The sequence below is a fragment of the Canis lupus genome, chromosome 25 (genome assembly GCF_003254725.2).
Source record: "Canis lupus dingo isolate Sandy chromosome 25, ASM325472v2, whole genome shotgun sequence".
Classification (NCBI taxonomy): Eukaryota; Metazoa; Chordata; class Mammalia; order Carnivora; family Canidae; genus Canis; species Canis lupus.
Genome location: NC_064267.1, coordinates 12973622 through 12989606, shown reverse-complemented (window position 1 = coordinate 12989606; position 15985 = coordinate 12973622). Strand labels below are relative to the sequence as shown.

Genomic DNA, 15985 nt, shown 5'->3' with positions numbered 1-15985 from the left:
TGATGTCTTAGTTTTAGGGAACATCTGCTTTAATTATTTATTTATTTATTTTTATTTATTTATTTTATTTATTTATTTTTTAAGTAGACTCCACACCTATCATGGAGCCCAATGTGGGGCTTGAACTCACAACTGTCACATCAAGACCTGAGCTGAGATCAAGAGTTGGATGCTCAACTGACTGAGCCACCCAAGTACCCTGTATCTGCCTTATTCTTAACTCTAGTTTATAAATGGCAGGCAGGAGGTGTGTGTGTGTGTGTGTGTGTGTGTGTGTGTGTGTGTGTGTGGTGAGGAAGCTGGAGGGGGAGCCCAGGCCAACAGCGGAGATGCCTGGTGAGCACCATCTCTAGCTCTGGAGATGACTGCCTCTTTGGCTCCTCTTGATACAACTTCCAAATACACTTACGTTCACTGAACCGGTCTCAAACCATGTCATCAGAAGCACCCAGACTGCATTGCTTCCTGGGATCATGATGGGTTACCAGTGATAGAGCAATTAGATTGCACTATTTAACACATGCTCGTCAAGCACAACCTGAGGGCTGCCCTTGAGGGAACCCGACAAGTGGCCCGCTTTCTGGAGCGTCTTCTGGATGTGGGCAGAGCAATTAACAAGCTTCCAGAAGTAAGAAAAGCCATAAAGAAAATTTAATGAGAAATGAAGGTAGAGGCTGAAGAGTGACAACATGACGACAGATGGCTGGGGATTTCAGCAAAGAAGGTGGCAGTCCCCTGCTCCAGATTTTTTTTAGTTCTAAAGATGGGGTTGAGTCTCTTCTTGCGGCAGGTGGTTTTATCTGGGCTCTGGGAGCCAGAGAAGGTCTGAGGCAGGAGGCCCAGAGGACTTTTCAAAGAACTTGCAATTTTGTGATTGTACAATTAATTCATCATCTATTTTTTCTTTTTCTATTGTTTGTTTTGTATACACAAGACTGCTGGAAACAAAAATTATTGGAAATTCCATTCAGAAGGAATTATTGGAATGGCATTAATGTGCCATATGCATGGTACCCATGTCCCCTTATGAGGCAGTGAGAGATGGAAATCCCATACAAACAAGCAGAAGTGGCCTCTGCCGTCTGTAATGATGGGCAAGCCTGGGAGGTGATGTGCCCCAGCAGGAGGGGAACTGGGACATGTTCTTCCCTCTCCTCTCACGGGGAGGCGAGGCAAAGCTGAACCTTTAAGAACAGGGAGACATATAAGGCCTCAGGAAGTCAAGAGGGGTGATCAGGCCGAAAAAGGCCCCGCCTTTCTTGGGCAAGTTTACTGTAAGTGTCATAACCATTCGGCCAAGTCCATGGAATAGTGAGTGCTGTTGGTCCTCCTGGGGCATTGCACCTGTGGACAGCTTGTCTAGGGACACCTGAGCTGGGCAGGAGTATGGTCCCAAAGCCCACTTTCAGATCCTTAGGTGGGGCCGCAAATCCAACCAAGGGTCTGTATGAGGGGCCCTAGTGGGTGAATTAGTCAAGATGTCATCTGCGTCATCGGGGGGCATCAGGAGCTGGCTCCCTCTGCATTCTTGCTTTATCTCCTCCTCGGGCAGGGGAGTCGGCACAGCTGGCCAGGCCGGTGCTGCCCGAAGGAGCTGGAGTGAAAGGTAGGCGTCCTCCGCCTCAGCTGGCGGGGCCTGGAGCCCGCAGGCAAAGACCAAGTGAGGTCCAGTGAGCTGAGCCCAAGACGCACGCCTGCAACAGGTGACGGGGCTGGGGTGGGCTTGTCCTACAGGCCCTGGGAGGAGGAAAGAAGATTGGGATGGTCCCATAAAGACCAGGGACAGCAGCTCCCAGTGAGAGGCTCTCAGGACTAACGGAGCTGCCTGGGGAAGGCTCCACCCGGGCTGGGGTGAGTGACTGGTTGGACTTGAGCAGGCAGCCTGGCACCGAGTCTTCAGGGGGGCTCCAGGGAGGAAGGGCACGGAGAGTGGGCAGAGGCAGGACCGGAACCTTCTCTACAGAGGCCAGTGTGGCTGGGTCTCTGCCTCCTCCTTCCCTTGCAGGCCCTTAGAGGGGGCCTCCAGGAGCGGGGCCTCTCCCGCTCCTTCCCTTTATGACCAGAAGCAAGTTGGGGTTGAGCCCAAAACAGCGCAGCTCTCCTTTCACTTCACTGTTCGCCTAGGCAAAGTCGGGAAGCCCTGCCGGCCTCTCTAGGGCTCTGGGAGCCGAGGGCAGGGATTCCTGCTGCATCTTTGACCTGCTTCACCTCCCCTGAAAGCACATCACCCTTGCCACATGGCATCATAATGGTCTTTTTGCAGTTGAGTCCTGTCGTATGGTCATAACTCAAGCGAATTCAACTGCAGGTGCTCAAAGAAAACTTTTAATAAAAAACAATGTGAAGTGTGTGATTTTTGCCAGTCGTTCCCACCACGTTACACATATGCCCCGGGGGTGTGAATCTGTGAATATTTGTATCCCAGTTCGGATCCTCTATTGCTGGGAGCATCTCACACACCAGTGTTTAAAGCTACGATACATATTTTTCATACAACATGACCTCAAAACACAAGCCAAGCCAAGTGCTTCCTCTGGTGCTCAGCCACGAAGCAGCCATCTGTTCCAGTGCTGCAGGGAAACTGGCTATGTTGTGTTTATTGAGAGGTTGCATTTCAGATGCCAACGTACCACCTCCCCGAGGGATCTTTTTTCCCCAAGAATAATTTTGATTGTGTTTGATTTTCTTCTTGATGTTGATGTGAGGATCTACCTAGCTGCTTCCGGAGATGCAACTCCATTCTGGCTTTCTTCCTTGCTAAGCTGGGAGCTCCCTGAAGGCTGGGCCATAGGTAATCCACGTGTCTATCCCCGAGTGCGTGCCTGGCACACAGTGGACAGGCTACCATGCGTAAACAAAGCAGCCCGAGGGCAGCCAAGGACGGGTTCCTGGGCAGCCTTGCCCGTTTCCCTGAGGGTGGGCAGATTGAGACTGCATGATGATTTGGCCGTGTGCCAGATCTGGGCGAAGGCGATGAACTCCTGTGTGTGCTGGGCTCACCTGCTGTACCTTCCAATATTTCTTTGCAGGCTCTGTCTTCGGTGGGTAAACCCAAACAGCTGACACACGGCACCCTCCGCCTCTGGTGAGGGGCTTGCAGTCCCTGGCACGCAGTAAGTCCTTTGTGCTTCTAGGCTTCCACACTCTCACTTCTCATTTGCTCATTAGACACTTGGTCTCAGGCTCTGATTGCTGGATCCTCCTTCTCTGCCTCACTTCTAAACATTTGAGAGTCTTCATTTCCATCTCTGATTCTGTTCTTTCCTCTCCTCCACCTGCATCTGTGTCTTACGCCGTCCTGCCCCATCCCACAGATCTCAGTACCATTGTGTGCTGCGCTGTCTGGTGTGGCAGCCACCAGCCAGTGTGGCTACTGAGCACATGAAATGTGACCAATCCAAACTGAGACATACTGTCAGTGCAAAGACACACCGGATCTTGAAGACCTAGGTTGGACAAAAATGTACAATATCTCATTAGTACTTTCGTATTGATTATAAGTTGACATGAGAAAATGTTGACTTTGCTGGATTAAATCACATTCGTGAAAATTAGTGTCACCTGATTCTTTATGCCTTGTTTTTAATGTGACTACTAGAAATTTTTAGATTATCTGAATGACTCACACGTTATTTCTATTGGACAACTCTGATCTATACATTTATGCCTCCAAAACTTCTATGTTGAGCTTCTTTTCTCTGAGCTTTAGAGTGGCGTATTAGTCTGGATTCTCCAGAGAAACAGAATCGATAGGATGAGTTTGCACATGTGTGTGTGTGTGTGTGTGTGCGTATTTGGAGAGAGATTTTAAGGAATTAGTTTGCGTGACTGTGGGCCTGGCAAATCTAAGATCTGTAAGACAGGCTGGAAGGCTGGAGACCCAGGGCAGAGTTGATGTTACAGCCTTGAGTCTGAAGGCAATCTGCTCGCAGAAGTCCCTTCTCCTGTGAAGATCCTGTCTTTTCTCTCAGGGCCTTCAACTGATTAGATGAGACCCACCCATAGCAGGGAGGGTAATCTGCTTCAAAGTCTACTGATTTAAGTGTTAACCTTATCTTTTTTTTTTTTTTAAAGATTTTATTTATTTATTCATGAGAGACACAGAGGCAGAGACACAGGCACAGGGAGAAGCAGGCTCCATGAAGGGAGCCTGATGCGGGACTCGATCCTGGGGGAACACGCCCTGGGCCGAAGGCAGGCACTAAAACTCTGAGCTACCCAGGGATCCCTAAGTGTTAATCTCATCTTTAAATACACCTCCACAGCAGCACCCAGACTGGTATTTAGTCAAATCTCAGCTCCATGCCCAGCAAAGTTGACATGAAATTAGCCACGAGAAGTGGTTTGGCCAACTTGGTGTCCCCACATAGTTCATCTATGGCCATCTTAGACTTCCTGTGCCCCAGGCAGACCTCTCTGTTCCTCCCCCACCCCAGTGGATAGGATTTCCATTCACCCAGTTGCTCAGCCCAAACCCTAGGAGACACCCATAGCACCTGTCTTTCCTCACCTTTCCCTCCTGTCCATCAGCAAGCCCTGCCAGCTCTGCTGTTAGATCAGATCCTGGTTCTGATGCTGCCACACTGGTCCAAGCCTGCATCATAGCACCTGCATGTGACAGTTCTCCAAACCATCTGCCCGTTTCCTCTGCCACCCATCTACACACAAATCACACAGCAGTTACGTTCTCTTGTTTAGCACATCAACTTACCCAGTAATCCCTAGTTTCAAAACTCCAACAGCTTTCTATCACATTCAGAATAAAATAGGAAATCTTTATGGAAGCCCACAAGATGCAAAGACCAGGCCTTGCCAATTTTGCTGAGCACTGCTCCCCCCTGGCCAAACTGGCCCCCTCACAGTTTCTCAGATGTGTCAAGGACATTCCTGTCTCAGGATCTCTGTATGCTTGGCCCTTCTCCCTGGTCTCCCTCCTTCCTTTCCTTCCTGCTAAGGCGTCCTGCCAGGCCTGCCCACTGCTAAGAACCACCTCCCTTGAGCTGGTAGGTGGCTTCTCTGCACCTCATCAGGTGCTGACTCCGCCGTGTGACCTTCCTGACCTCACCTGCCATGTGCCCACGGGACTTCTGGGCTTCTACGCCCAGCCACGCTAACCTCTGCTGGTCTCACTGTCTCATCAGGAATGACAGCAACAGCTTCCGTTTCATAGGTCTGTTTGGGGGATTGAAGTGACACTCTTCATAAAGTGCCTGCTCACAGTAAATATTCAACAAACGCCAGCTAAAACATTGCTGATTTTCATTGTGAAACTTAGAAGTTAAGGAACTGAGAGCCATGCAACAGGACAGGGACAGCCAGCCTATCATCCAAATTTCTGGCTGTTTGTACCACCCCACCCCTGACTAAGAGCCTAAGAGGTAGAATTATTTGAGAGGTGGGTATAGAATATGTAATTCCATTTTTAAAAGAGAATCAAGTTTTGCATTAAATACAAAGTTAGCAATGGCTACAGAGAAAGGGTTCAGTATTTTCCCTTTTACTCTGTGTCAGCTTTATTGGGTTTGAATCATTCCTACTTTCACGCTTCCTTTCTTCCAAATCAGCACATTTGGCCCTATGGTCCCAATGAAGGACATACCGATTTTAAGGTGAAATTTGTTATCCTGGCAAGTTAAGAGTACATTGGGATAACAGGCTTCTCACTGAAGCCGGTACGTAGAACGGGAGGTGCAGCCCCTCATCAATGAAAAGAGAAGCAAACAATACCCTACTTTCAATGAGCTTCGGTCTCCAGATGTGAAGGAACTCTAATTGCAAACTGCTAATGGGATTTGCAGATGTCATCTCAGAATCTTCCAGAAACACAAAGCTGGAGGAGTATCAGGGACTAGAGGCAGATAACGTGGCAGGAATTATCAAAACGTGGGAACAATAAAAATAGGGCAGCCTGGGTGGCTCAGTGGTTTAGTGCCGCCTTTGGCCCAGGGCGTGATCCTGGAGACCTGGGATTGAGTCTCACGTTGGGCTCCCTGCGTGGAGCCTGCTTCTCCCTCTTCCTGTGTCTCTGCCTCTCTCTCTCTCTCTCTCATGAATAAATAATATCTTAAAAAATATATATTTTTTTAAATTAAAAAAAACAATAGAAATATATTGAACTCAATTTTGCTTTGATGATCCAGAGGGTGATTTAGAATTGTGCATTGCTTCAGGGTCATTACACTAGACAAGCTCATTGTGTACTGTAAATGGACAGATGTTCACATTAACACACGAACTGCTAACAGTTAGCAGCTTCCCAGGCAACAGGGGTTGATCTGTTAATAATCTCTTCCATTTATTGGCACCCTCTGTGCCAGGAGCAATGTTAAGTGCTTTCTTTAGATTTTCTTATTGAATCCCCTCTGCCACCCTATGAGGTCTGCGTTTGGAGGAAGTTGACACGAAGTGAAATGGTGTGTGTGCAGCTATCTGGGGAAAATGATAAGATCTGAGTCTCCAGCACAGATGAATTTGTGTTGCAATTGCTCCTAGCCACTACTCTATGCTGCCTAGAAAGTACCCAAATTGTGTTTCGATGAAGGCGCCAAAGAGAAGAAGTCAACAAAGGAGATGGAGATAGTCAGTCATGAGAACAGGTAAGTGAGGCTTCTGTGAAATGCCTCACTTCACAGGAAGGGCGAACTTTCCATGTTGGAAATAATAATGTCCATATGGGATGAACACTCTTCTACATGAAAATACCATGGGCTGCTTTAAACCAAGGGTTCAAAGTCATGTCATGTGACATGAACTTGGCTGGATTACATGAGAATCTAGAAACTCACCCCGTTTGTGTTGGAGTGGCAGTGGTTTCCCAACTGTACTACCAACACCCATCATCTGAAACCAATGTTATTATTTATATTCAGTTCGCAAAAATGATTCTCCCATTTTCCCATGTTCTGCTTTGAATCACTTGATAGTTTATGAGTCTCAGCTCTCACAGGATGCAAATGGGACCCTCAAAGTACGTAATTAATGAGAGTTTAGTGAAGGGGCCATTCACAAAGTTTTGGACAAGGTTGAAGGAGAACAACGGGTTATGGTGAAGGTCTCAAGCCTCCTCAGCTCACATGCCCTAGAAAGGCCAAGAGGAGGGAGCAGATTCCAGAGCCTGGAGAGGGTGGCTATAGCAAAGCTGCCTGACCTGAGCCTGCTCTTGTAGAAAGATCAGCAGAGCCAGGGGCGCAGGGGAGACCTAGAGGGTATATGTGTTCTCAACTCTCTTTCTTCCCTACCCTTGAACCCTGCCAGTGTGCCTTAATGGAAGCCACTGAGCAGGAGAGGCTGTTACTGTTCCGAGCACACAGATCAAGGTGGAGAAAGATGGAAAATGGATTTGCATGAGGATAATAGAAGACACCTACCACAATCCCCTACTTCCAAAAATGAAAAACTGAAATGAAAACAGTTAAAACAAGAACAAAAAGAAAAAAATCCAAGTGATGAAATGATTAAAAAAAATCAAAATAAAAAACACCCACTGAGAGGTCACAAATAGGCTGTTGAGCAGAAATAACCAAGACTATTTGATTTGGCCTAACACACGCCTTACACACATTTGAATTTTTTGTCAATATTTAAATATTGGGAGATTTTACACAGACATCTGGATTTCCTGTTTTCCTTTATTTTTAAAAAATTTTAAAATAACTGACATACAATATTGTATTGGTTACAGGTGTACAACATAGTGATTCAACATTAGTGCATGTCACAAAATGGTCACCACAATAAGCCTAGTTACCATCTGTCACCATACAAAGTTGTTATATTCCCTGTGCTGTACATTACATCCCTCAGTCTTATTTATTTTACAGTGGGAAGATTGTACCTTTTAATCATCTTCACCTATTTTGTCCATCCCCCACCTCAAACTCCTCCCTTCTGGCAACCTTCTATTTTTTCTCTGTATGGATGAGTCTGTTTTGTTTTGTTTATTCATTTGTCTTGTTTATTTTTATTTTTTAAGATTTATTTATTTACTTATTTATTTGAGAGAGAGAGTGAGTGCATGAGCAGGGGGGTGGCGGGGGCAGAGGGGAAGCCGACTCCCCGCTGAGCAGGGATACCAGCCCGGAAGATCATGACCTGAGTGGAAACCAAGAGTCAGATGCTTAACTGACTCATTTGTCTTGTTTTTTAGAATCCTCATTATTTAACTTAGCATAATACCCTCTAGGTGCATCCATGTTGTCACAAATAACAAGATTTCATTCTTTTTTATGGCCTGGTAATAGCCTATTGTGTGTGTATGTGTATGTACACATCCACATACATACAGACACATACTGACTACAACTCCCCTAGCCATTCATCTATCAATGGAAATTGTTACTTTCATATCTTGTCGATGATAAATAACACTGCAATGAGCATAGTGGTGCACACGTCAAATTGGCTTTTGCTTTCTTGAGGTAAATAGCTAGAAGTGAAATTGCTGAATCATATAATATTTCTATTTTTAGTTTTTTGAGGAGCCTCCATACTGTTTTCCACAGTGGCTGCGCCAGTTTGCATTCCCACCAACAGCACATGAGGGTTCCTTTCTCCACACCCTCACCAACACTTATTTCTTGTCTTTTTGAAACTAACCATCCTGACGGGTGTGAGGGGATATCTCATTGTAGTTTTGATTTGCATTTCCCTGATCATCAGTGATGTTGAGTATCTTTTCTTTTCTTTTTTTTTTTAAGATTTTATCTATTTATTCATGAGAGACACACAGAGAGAGGCAGAGACACAGGCAGAGGGAGAAGCAGGCTCCAGGCAAGGAGCCCGACATGGGACTCGACCCCGGGTCTCCAGGATCACACCCCGGGCGGAAAGCAGCATTAAACCTCTGAGCCACCTGGGCTGCCCGAGCATCTTTTCATGCATCTGTTGATCATTGGTATGTCTTTTTTTTTTTTTTTTGGAAAAATGTCTAGTCAGGCCCTCTGCCCATTTCAAATCAGGTGGGTTGTTTTTTGATATTGAGTTGTATGTGTTTATATATATATATATTTGTGAGATTAGCCCCTTATGAGATTTGTCATCTGTGAATATTTTCTCTCATGCAGTAAGCTGCCTTTTCATTTTGTTGATGGTTTCCTTCACTGTGCAAAATTTTTTTAGATTGTTGTAGTCCTATTTGTTTATTTTTGCTTTTGTTGTCCTTGCCTGAGGAGACTGACTCCACGCCCCTCCACAAAATACTGTGAAGACCGATATCAAAGAGCTTACTGCCTGTTTTCTTCTAGGAATTTTATGGTTTCAGGTCTTACATTTAAATCTTTAATCCCTTTTGATTTACTTTGTGAATGATCCAAGAAATGGTCCAGTTTCATTCTTTTGCATATGGCTGTCCAGTTTTCCCAACACCATTTATTGAAGAGACTCTCTTTCCCATTGCAAGTTCTTGTGCCCTTTGTCGTAGATTAATTGACCATATAACCATGGATTTATTTCTGGGCTCTCTCTTCTGTTCTATTGATCTGTGTGTCTGTTTTTGTGTCAAAATCATACCATTTTGATTACTGCAACTTTGTAGTGTATGGTTCCTTCTGCATGGAACACAAACATACCTGCCTTCATCTGCATCCCTCAGGTATTACCTTAGATATCACCTCACTTCCTTTGGGGAGCTTTGTCTCCAGAAGCTCCTATAGCATCCCAGGCTAGTGATGATCGTACTGTGTTATCACCTCCAGACTAAATCTAAGATGACAGAGACTGAGCCTGTCTTGCCTATTGTATCCATAGGACTTCTGCATGATAGCCACTCAATACTGTTTGAGGAATATACGGGCACACCCTAATCTCTAATAGTTTTAAAGAAACCAAAGTCAAGTCCTCTTAGCAGCTCTGTTTCTATCTCCAAGATAACAAGTATGAAACAAGCAGCTCCAGGGAGAAAGTGAATGAGTTTAAAGAGTCACTAGCTCACTTCCCAGCAAGAGCTGGCTCTGGCAAGCTTTTACAATTCCACCTCTCACGAGAAAACATTTGGTTTATAGGTTGTTCTGACTTGGCTTTGAAAAACCAAGAACAAAAAAAAAAAAAAAAAAGAAAAAGAAAAACCAAGAACACATTCAATTTAATTACCATTCAGCATTAGTCAGCATGGATTCACAGAAGTCCTCACTCTCCATATTTATTAAGAAATCCATCGACCCTCATTTTTCTAGACAGGGCAATTTCAGACACTTCCTGTCTCCAAGAAGTCATTGCTAATATTGAATTCCAATAGTATGTGAAACTGTGGCTGGCAGCCAATAAAAGATGCTTTAAACCCCAGCCCTCCCTTGGTAGATAGCCCGGCAATTTGTGAGCAACCTAACAGGCAGTGGAATTCGTAGAATTCTGAAATCCAAGCCTTTCTCTTTTGGTGGCAAGAGCCAAGGGAGGATGGATAGCCCCAATGGAGCTGGTTTTGGAATCAAAGTTGCATGCATTCATTCACCCTATGTTCATGATGAAATATTCTTTTTCCAGAAGACTTGAAAATGTACCCTGACATGACAAGGGAAAAATGCTAGAATGTATTTACTTTCTCTAACTGGAAGGCAGATGCCATTTCCAGACCTGACTCAGGCAAGGCAGGTGGGAGTTAGTGCCAGCCAGCTTGGGGCCCTGCCTGGTGCCGGACCTCAGGTCCTCAGGAGATGAGAAAGCCCATCTGCTTGCCCAGCATGGCCTCACTGTAATGTGTGCAGCGGGTACCTTGTATTTGCTCTCTGTGGGGATTTAATGTAATGTCTGTCGAATGCAACCAGAATCTCAAAAGCATGGAGCCGTAGGGAGAGAAAGGCCCACAAGCTGTAAATAGCAGCAGAATGAAACACCATGTTTTTTGTTGACAGGTGTTCCCTGGGGAAGGTCTCTCCTCCCAGGAGGAGCTACATCACCAGAGTCTTCGCCACCCCCCACCCCGACATGACAGTCCACAAAGAAGTGCAGAAATGACTGCTCTGTTATTACAACGAGATAAAATGTGACTCGTTGTCAGGAACAGAAACGAGCAGCAGTGGTGCTTTTCTTTCTTTCTGTGGAAAATGGTATGAGCTGCTGGATTGCGTGTGGCCTCTAGAATTAAGTCTGTTGTGCGATGAACAACTGGCTTCACAGAATTGCAGGCTGTTACAGTTCCAACAGAACTTTGATGCCACACATCCGAGGTACCGTGAGAGGTGTCTTACAGGAGAGGCATCCCAAACTCAGAAGGTCCGAGTGATTTCCCTGAGGCTGTGCCAGGCATTAGAAGCAGAGAAGGAACTCAGTTTCCTAATCCAACCCGTGACCTTTCATACGATGCCACTGTCCCGGGGAACACAGCCCTGCATCCGCGGGGTTTAGGCAACAAGCAATGGGATTAAGTGTCTGACTTAGTCGGCTTGGGCTGCTATACCCAAACTACCATAGACTGGGTGGCTTAAAGAGTGAATATTTATTTCTCACAGTCTGGAGGCTGGAAAGTCCAAAATCAAGGCTCCAATAGATTCCGTGTCCCAAGAGAGCCTGTTTCCTAGGTCAGAGATGGCCATTGTCTCAGTGTCCTCACAGGGCAGAAGGAGCAAGGGAACTCTCTGGATTCTCTTTACAAGGGCACTAATCCCATTCCTGAGGGCTCCATCCTCATGACCTAATCACCTCCCAAAGGCCCCACCTCCTAATACATCACCCTGGGAGTTCAGATTCAGCAGAAGACTATCCTGGTGGACCTAAGCCTGCACAGATGCTCAGTGGGAGACAATTAAGCATCTTACTGCCCCCGATCTGCCTCCTCCCTACTTCCCCCCACCTTTCGTGTCCCCCAAAACAGACATAAAAGCACAGAGCAGGAAGGTTTGCAAGACCGCAGACCACACCGCACTGGGTCTGTAAATCACAGGTGGACTAAAGTTTCTCCCGCATTCGCCCGTCCTGCCCGCTTCTTTTAGATAATGGGACCCATGCAGACCAGAAGTTAGCCATTTCCTCTTTTCAAAATAAAATACTTGCGAAGGGGACAGTGTCAAGGGGCCTAAGAGGGTTTTTTTTTTTGAGGGGGATGTCAGATACCCCAAGATGAAAAGCCAGACTGAAGAGGAAGAATGGAGCCGGTGGGGTTCTATTCTTAGAGGAACAGATTGCAGGACAGCTCGTTCCCAGCCCCCAGCTCCGTGTTCATTTCCGTGGCCAGTCAGTGAAGGGAACTCCCAAGTCATTACAAACCATCCCTGATGATCGCAGTGATGGGCTTTTTCTGCAGCCCAGATTTTCTACCTAATGCTTCAGTGGACTAATGAGGTGCCAGCTCCTTGGCCTCGTGGCAGATCTGGGAGGGATGAGCAGGTCAGGGGAAGGGCGATTTGATCCCCAGGACTTCGTGCGTTGGAGGCAGAATTCCAGCGGCCGGGCAATCCTGTCCTCTGGCCACTAGGCTAACAGGACAGAAGGGGGCTATTGAAAATAAGATGAGGGAGGGCTGAGCTGGGCGGTGGGCTCATAGGAGCACTCAGTTCTCCTCCCTCTGCAAGTTGACATGGGGCACAGATGAAAGATCTCAGAGTAATAAGAGAGAAAAAGGCACATTTATTCTATCACTTCATTTGCTTGCCAGGCAGGAGTGAGGCCAGCAACCTGCTCCACAAGGCTTGGCTCTCCAATGCGTTGCATTTTGCCTCATCGCTGGCTTCCCTAAGAATATTTGCTTTTTGAAAAAAATATTTTAAATAATAACTGCTTTAGGGTCTACTTAAAAATAAGTAACTTGATTTTCTCGCAAAACAGCTAAGCCTGCTGGTCCCTGGTAAAAAAGTCAATCTCTTCTTTATTGCAGTGTGTAAGCCAGTCTGCCTCTGGGAATTTGCCAAAGTAAATAATCCTAAATCCTGAAAAATCTACCCTCAAGACTATGTTTATTATGGCACTACTTATTAGCATGAAGAAACAGTAAACATTTTAAATATTTAATGATAGGGTGATAATGGTTAAGTAAATTGTGTAAATTCCCAGTAAGGAATATTATTCAGTCATTACAAGTGATGGGAAAATGCTAAATTCACTGAAAAGAAGACAATAAGTTTATAAAATTAAATTCGTGGACCTCTCTAGAGACATGGAGGAAACCTGCCATAAAATTTCCTAAAACATTAACAGTGATTGCAGAAAGGTGGCAGGATCATAGATGATTCCTTTTCTTAAGTTTTTAGTTACATAATCGTACTTTTGTAATGGAAAAATATGAATATAATTTTCCAAAAAAATTATTGCACTGACCCACTAAGACATTTCGTTCTTCTGGACCTAAGAGGCAGGTGTCTGACTTGAAAGAAGTCTCCGTGCAGAGGACTGAGGAGTTTAGTGACTCAGCATGAGTCACCTGTGAGTCAACCTAGTGTGAAGCATGTCAGGTAGTTACTATGACAGCTACCGCTTGTTAGGTGGTGTTCATAAAAGTGTGGTTTCTAGAACTCCTGCTGTTCTCTCCACTGGCCGCGTGATGCAGACTCTGCTGTCCAGAACTGTGTGTTACCACAACCAGAAAGTGACTGAGGGTGAGGGGTCAGGGCAACAAGGCACCTGAGAACCACAGGATAGGGAAACGGAAGTTTCCAGATGGGCGTATGGAACTGCAGAAAGAGATGTAGCTATGGCCCATTGGTTGTCCTCTAATATTTGAGAAACTGGAACATTGTCTTGTTCTTAACATCTATTCCCTCTTCACTAGGAAGTTGGTGTCTTTATCCATGAGTGATCAAGGAAAAGGTCACTCTTCTTTTGTCACCCTAGTTCTGATTTTCTATGGGCCATGTGCTCTTCCAAACCCAGGGGCAGGGATCTATCTCCTTTATATAGGGTTGATTTGCCAATCACTGAGTTCTTCCTTTGTAAGTGCTTCAGTTCAGACGTTAACCATAAATCCCTTGCCATTATTTCTGTAGAGTTGCTGCTCTTCCTACTTTGCTACTGTACAAACCCATGCCATGCTGTTATTTGTTATTATTATTCATTCATGCCACAAATATTTTCATGAGCACTCACCACATGCCAGCCCCACATGAGGCTCTGGGGCACGAAATTACCCAAAATAGAAGAAAGTTTTGCCCTCAGTCAGCTTACGTTCTAGTGAGGTAGAAAGAGTTAACAGCAGGTATTTGCATGTACTAACTTTATACTCATCCCCATCCTGTTAGATAAGTACTATTATTATCTCCACCTTAGAGATGAGGAACTGTAGGTAGAACGATGCTGAGCAACTCATCCAAAGAGAAAGGGTTGGAATGCCTGGGTGGCTCAGTGGGTTGAGTGCCCAACACTTGGTTTCCGCTCAGGTTATGATCTCAGGGTCATGAGAACAAGCCCGGTGTTGGGCTCCATGATCAGCGGGGAGTCTGCTTGAGATTCTCTCTCTCCCTCTCCCTCTGCCCCTCCTCTTGCTTCTCCCTCTGCCTGTGTCTCTGCTTCTCTGTGTCTCTCATAAATAAATAAATAAATAAATAAATAAATAAATAAATACCCAACCAAACAAAAAAAGATGCCCAAACCCCAGAGAAATAGTTATCTGTAGGGGGACAGGAGAATGGGCTGGAAGGCGAAAGAGAGAGGACCCAGACTTTCTAATATATATATATATATATATACATTTTTTTTTTTTTTTTTTTTACAGTGCTTGGATTCTGATGTGTGTCAATGGTTATCCGTTCACAAAATGAAGAGGAGGAAGGCAGAGAGGAGGAGGAGCAGCACCCTCTGCCGCAGGCCCCGGGAAGGCTGCCCTGGAGGCAATAGGCAGGGCCCGGGCCCCAGCTGCCCCCCTCCCCCTCCGCAGAGCCCGAGGCCTCGGGGACACGCCTCCTGAGCTGCGGGGAGGGGACATTCAAAGCGGAGGGACCATGGGTCCGCTGACTGAGCGATGAGACCTCTTTGGCTTCTTCCCCTACTGCACCTCGGGACTCGGGGCTGGGCTCACGCCCCCACCGCCGTCCAGGGCCCAGGCGTGGAGCAGAGGGCTTCGCTGCGGGGTAGGGACGGGTACCCCAGCTCAGAGCGACAGCTGGCACGCCGTGCCCCCGGGCTCTGAAGGCTCTCGGGGGCCTGGCCCACGCCCGGGGCCTGCACACTCTCCTCTTCCTGCACACAAGGGAAGCACACGGAGGGAGACTTTTGTCAGGATCCTCCTGCACTGAGGGGCAGCTCCCCCTACACCACTCATCACACCTTTGCTTTGAATCTTCAAAATGACCCTTACAATTTCCCTCCTTTTTGTGCTCCTGGGCTTGGGGGAGGGGTCCATTAGTATTTTTTTAATACCTAAACTATTTTAGACTCCCCGCAAGATTGAGCAGGTCCACAGCCCTGCCCCGACGCATGCGCAGCCTCCCTGGTTGTCAGCCTCCCCAGCACCACGGTACCTTTGTCACAACGGATGAGCCTGCGTCCACACAGCATCACCACCTAAGTGCACAGTTTCCCTCCAAGTTCACTCTTGGTGCTGTACCCGCTGCGGGTTTGGACAAATGTATAATGACATGTATCCGCCGTTAGGCGTCACACAGAGCAGTCTCACTGCCCTAAACACCCCCTGGGCCCTGCCCCTGTCTCCTTCTCTCCCCTGGCCCCTGGCCACTGACCCTTTCACTTCTTCACAGGTTCCCCCTCTCTAGAATGCATACAGTTGGAATCATAATTCATATTTTAAAAATAATTTTTATTGTCTTACTGTTATCTTAGCAGGGTTTGGGAAAACGAGCACATCAAAAAGTTAACGAGTAGGGGCGCCTGGGTGGCTCAGTGGGTTAAGTGTCTGCCTTCGGCTGGGGTCATAATCCCAGTGTCCTGGGATAGAGCCCCCAGTAGGGTTCCCTGCTCAGCCAGGAGCTTGCTTCTCCCTTTTCCTTTACCCCTCCCCTGCTTCTGTTTGCTCCCTCTCTCTCTCTCAAATAAAATCTTTTTTTAAGTTCATGTTTAATATGCCACATTTAAATGGAAATCCCTGTGTTTCTACTAATTTTTCTTTTAA

The 15985-nt window shown here is 46.3% G+C and overlaps 1 long non-coding RNA gene across 1 annotated transcript; it reads left to right on the top strand.

Annotated features, from left to right (window-relative positions):
* The first annotated feature begins 8702 nt into the window (after positions 1–8702).
* Positions 8703–15985, top strand: LOC125753609 (uncharacterized). The gene is made up of 3 exons (XR_007405792.1): positions 8703–8893; positions 10845–11159; positions 14633–15985. It is a non-coding gene; the product is annotated as an uncharacterized LOC125753609 (long non-coding RNA).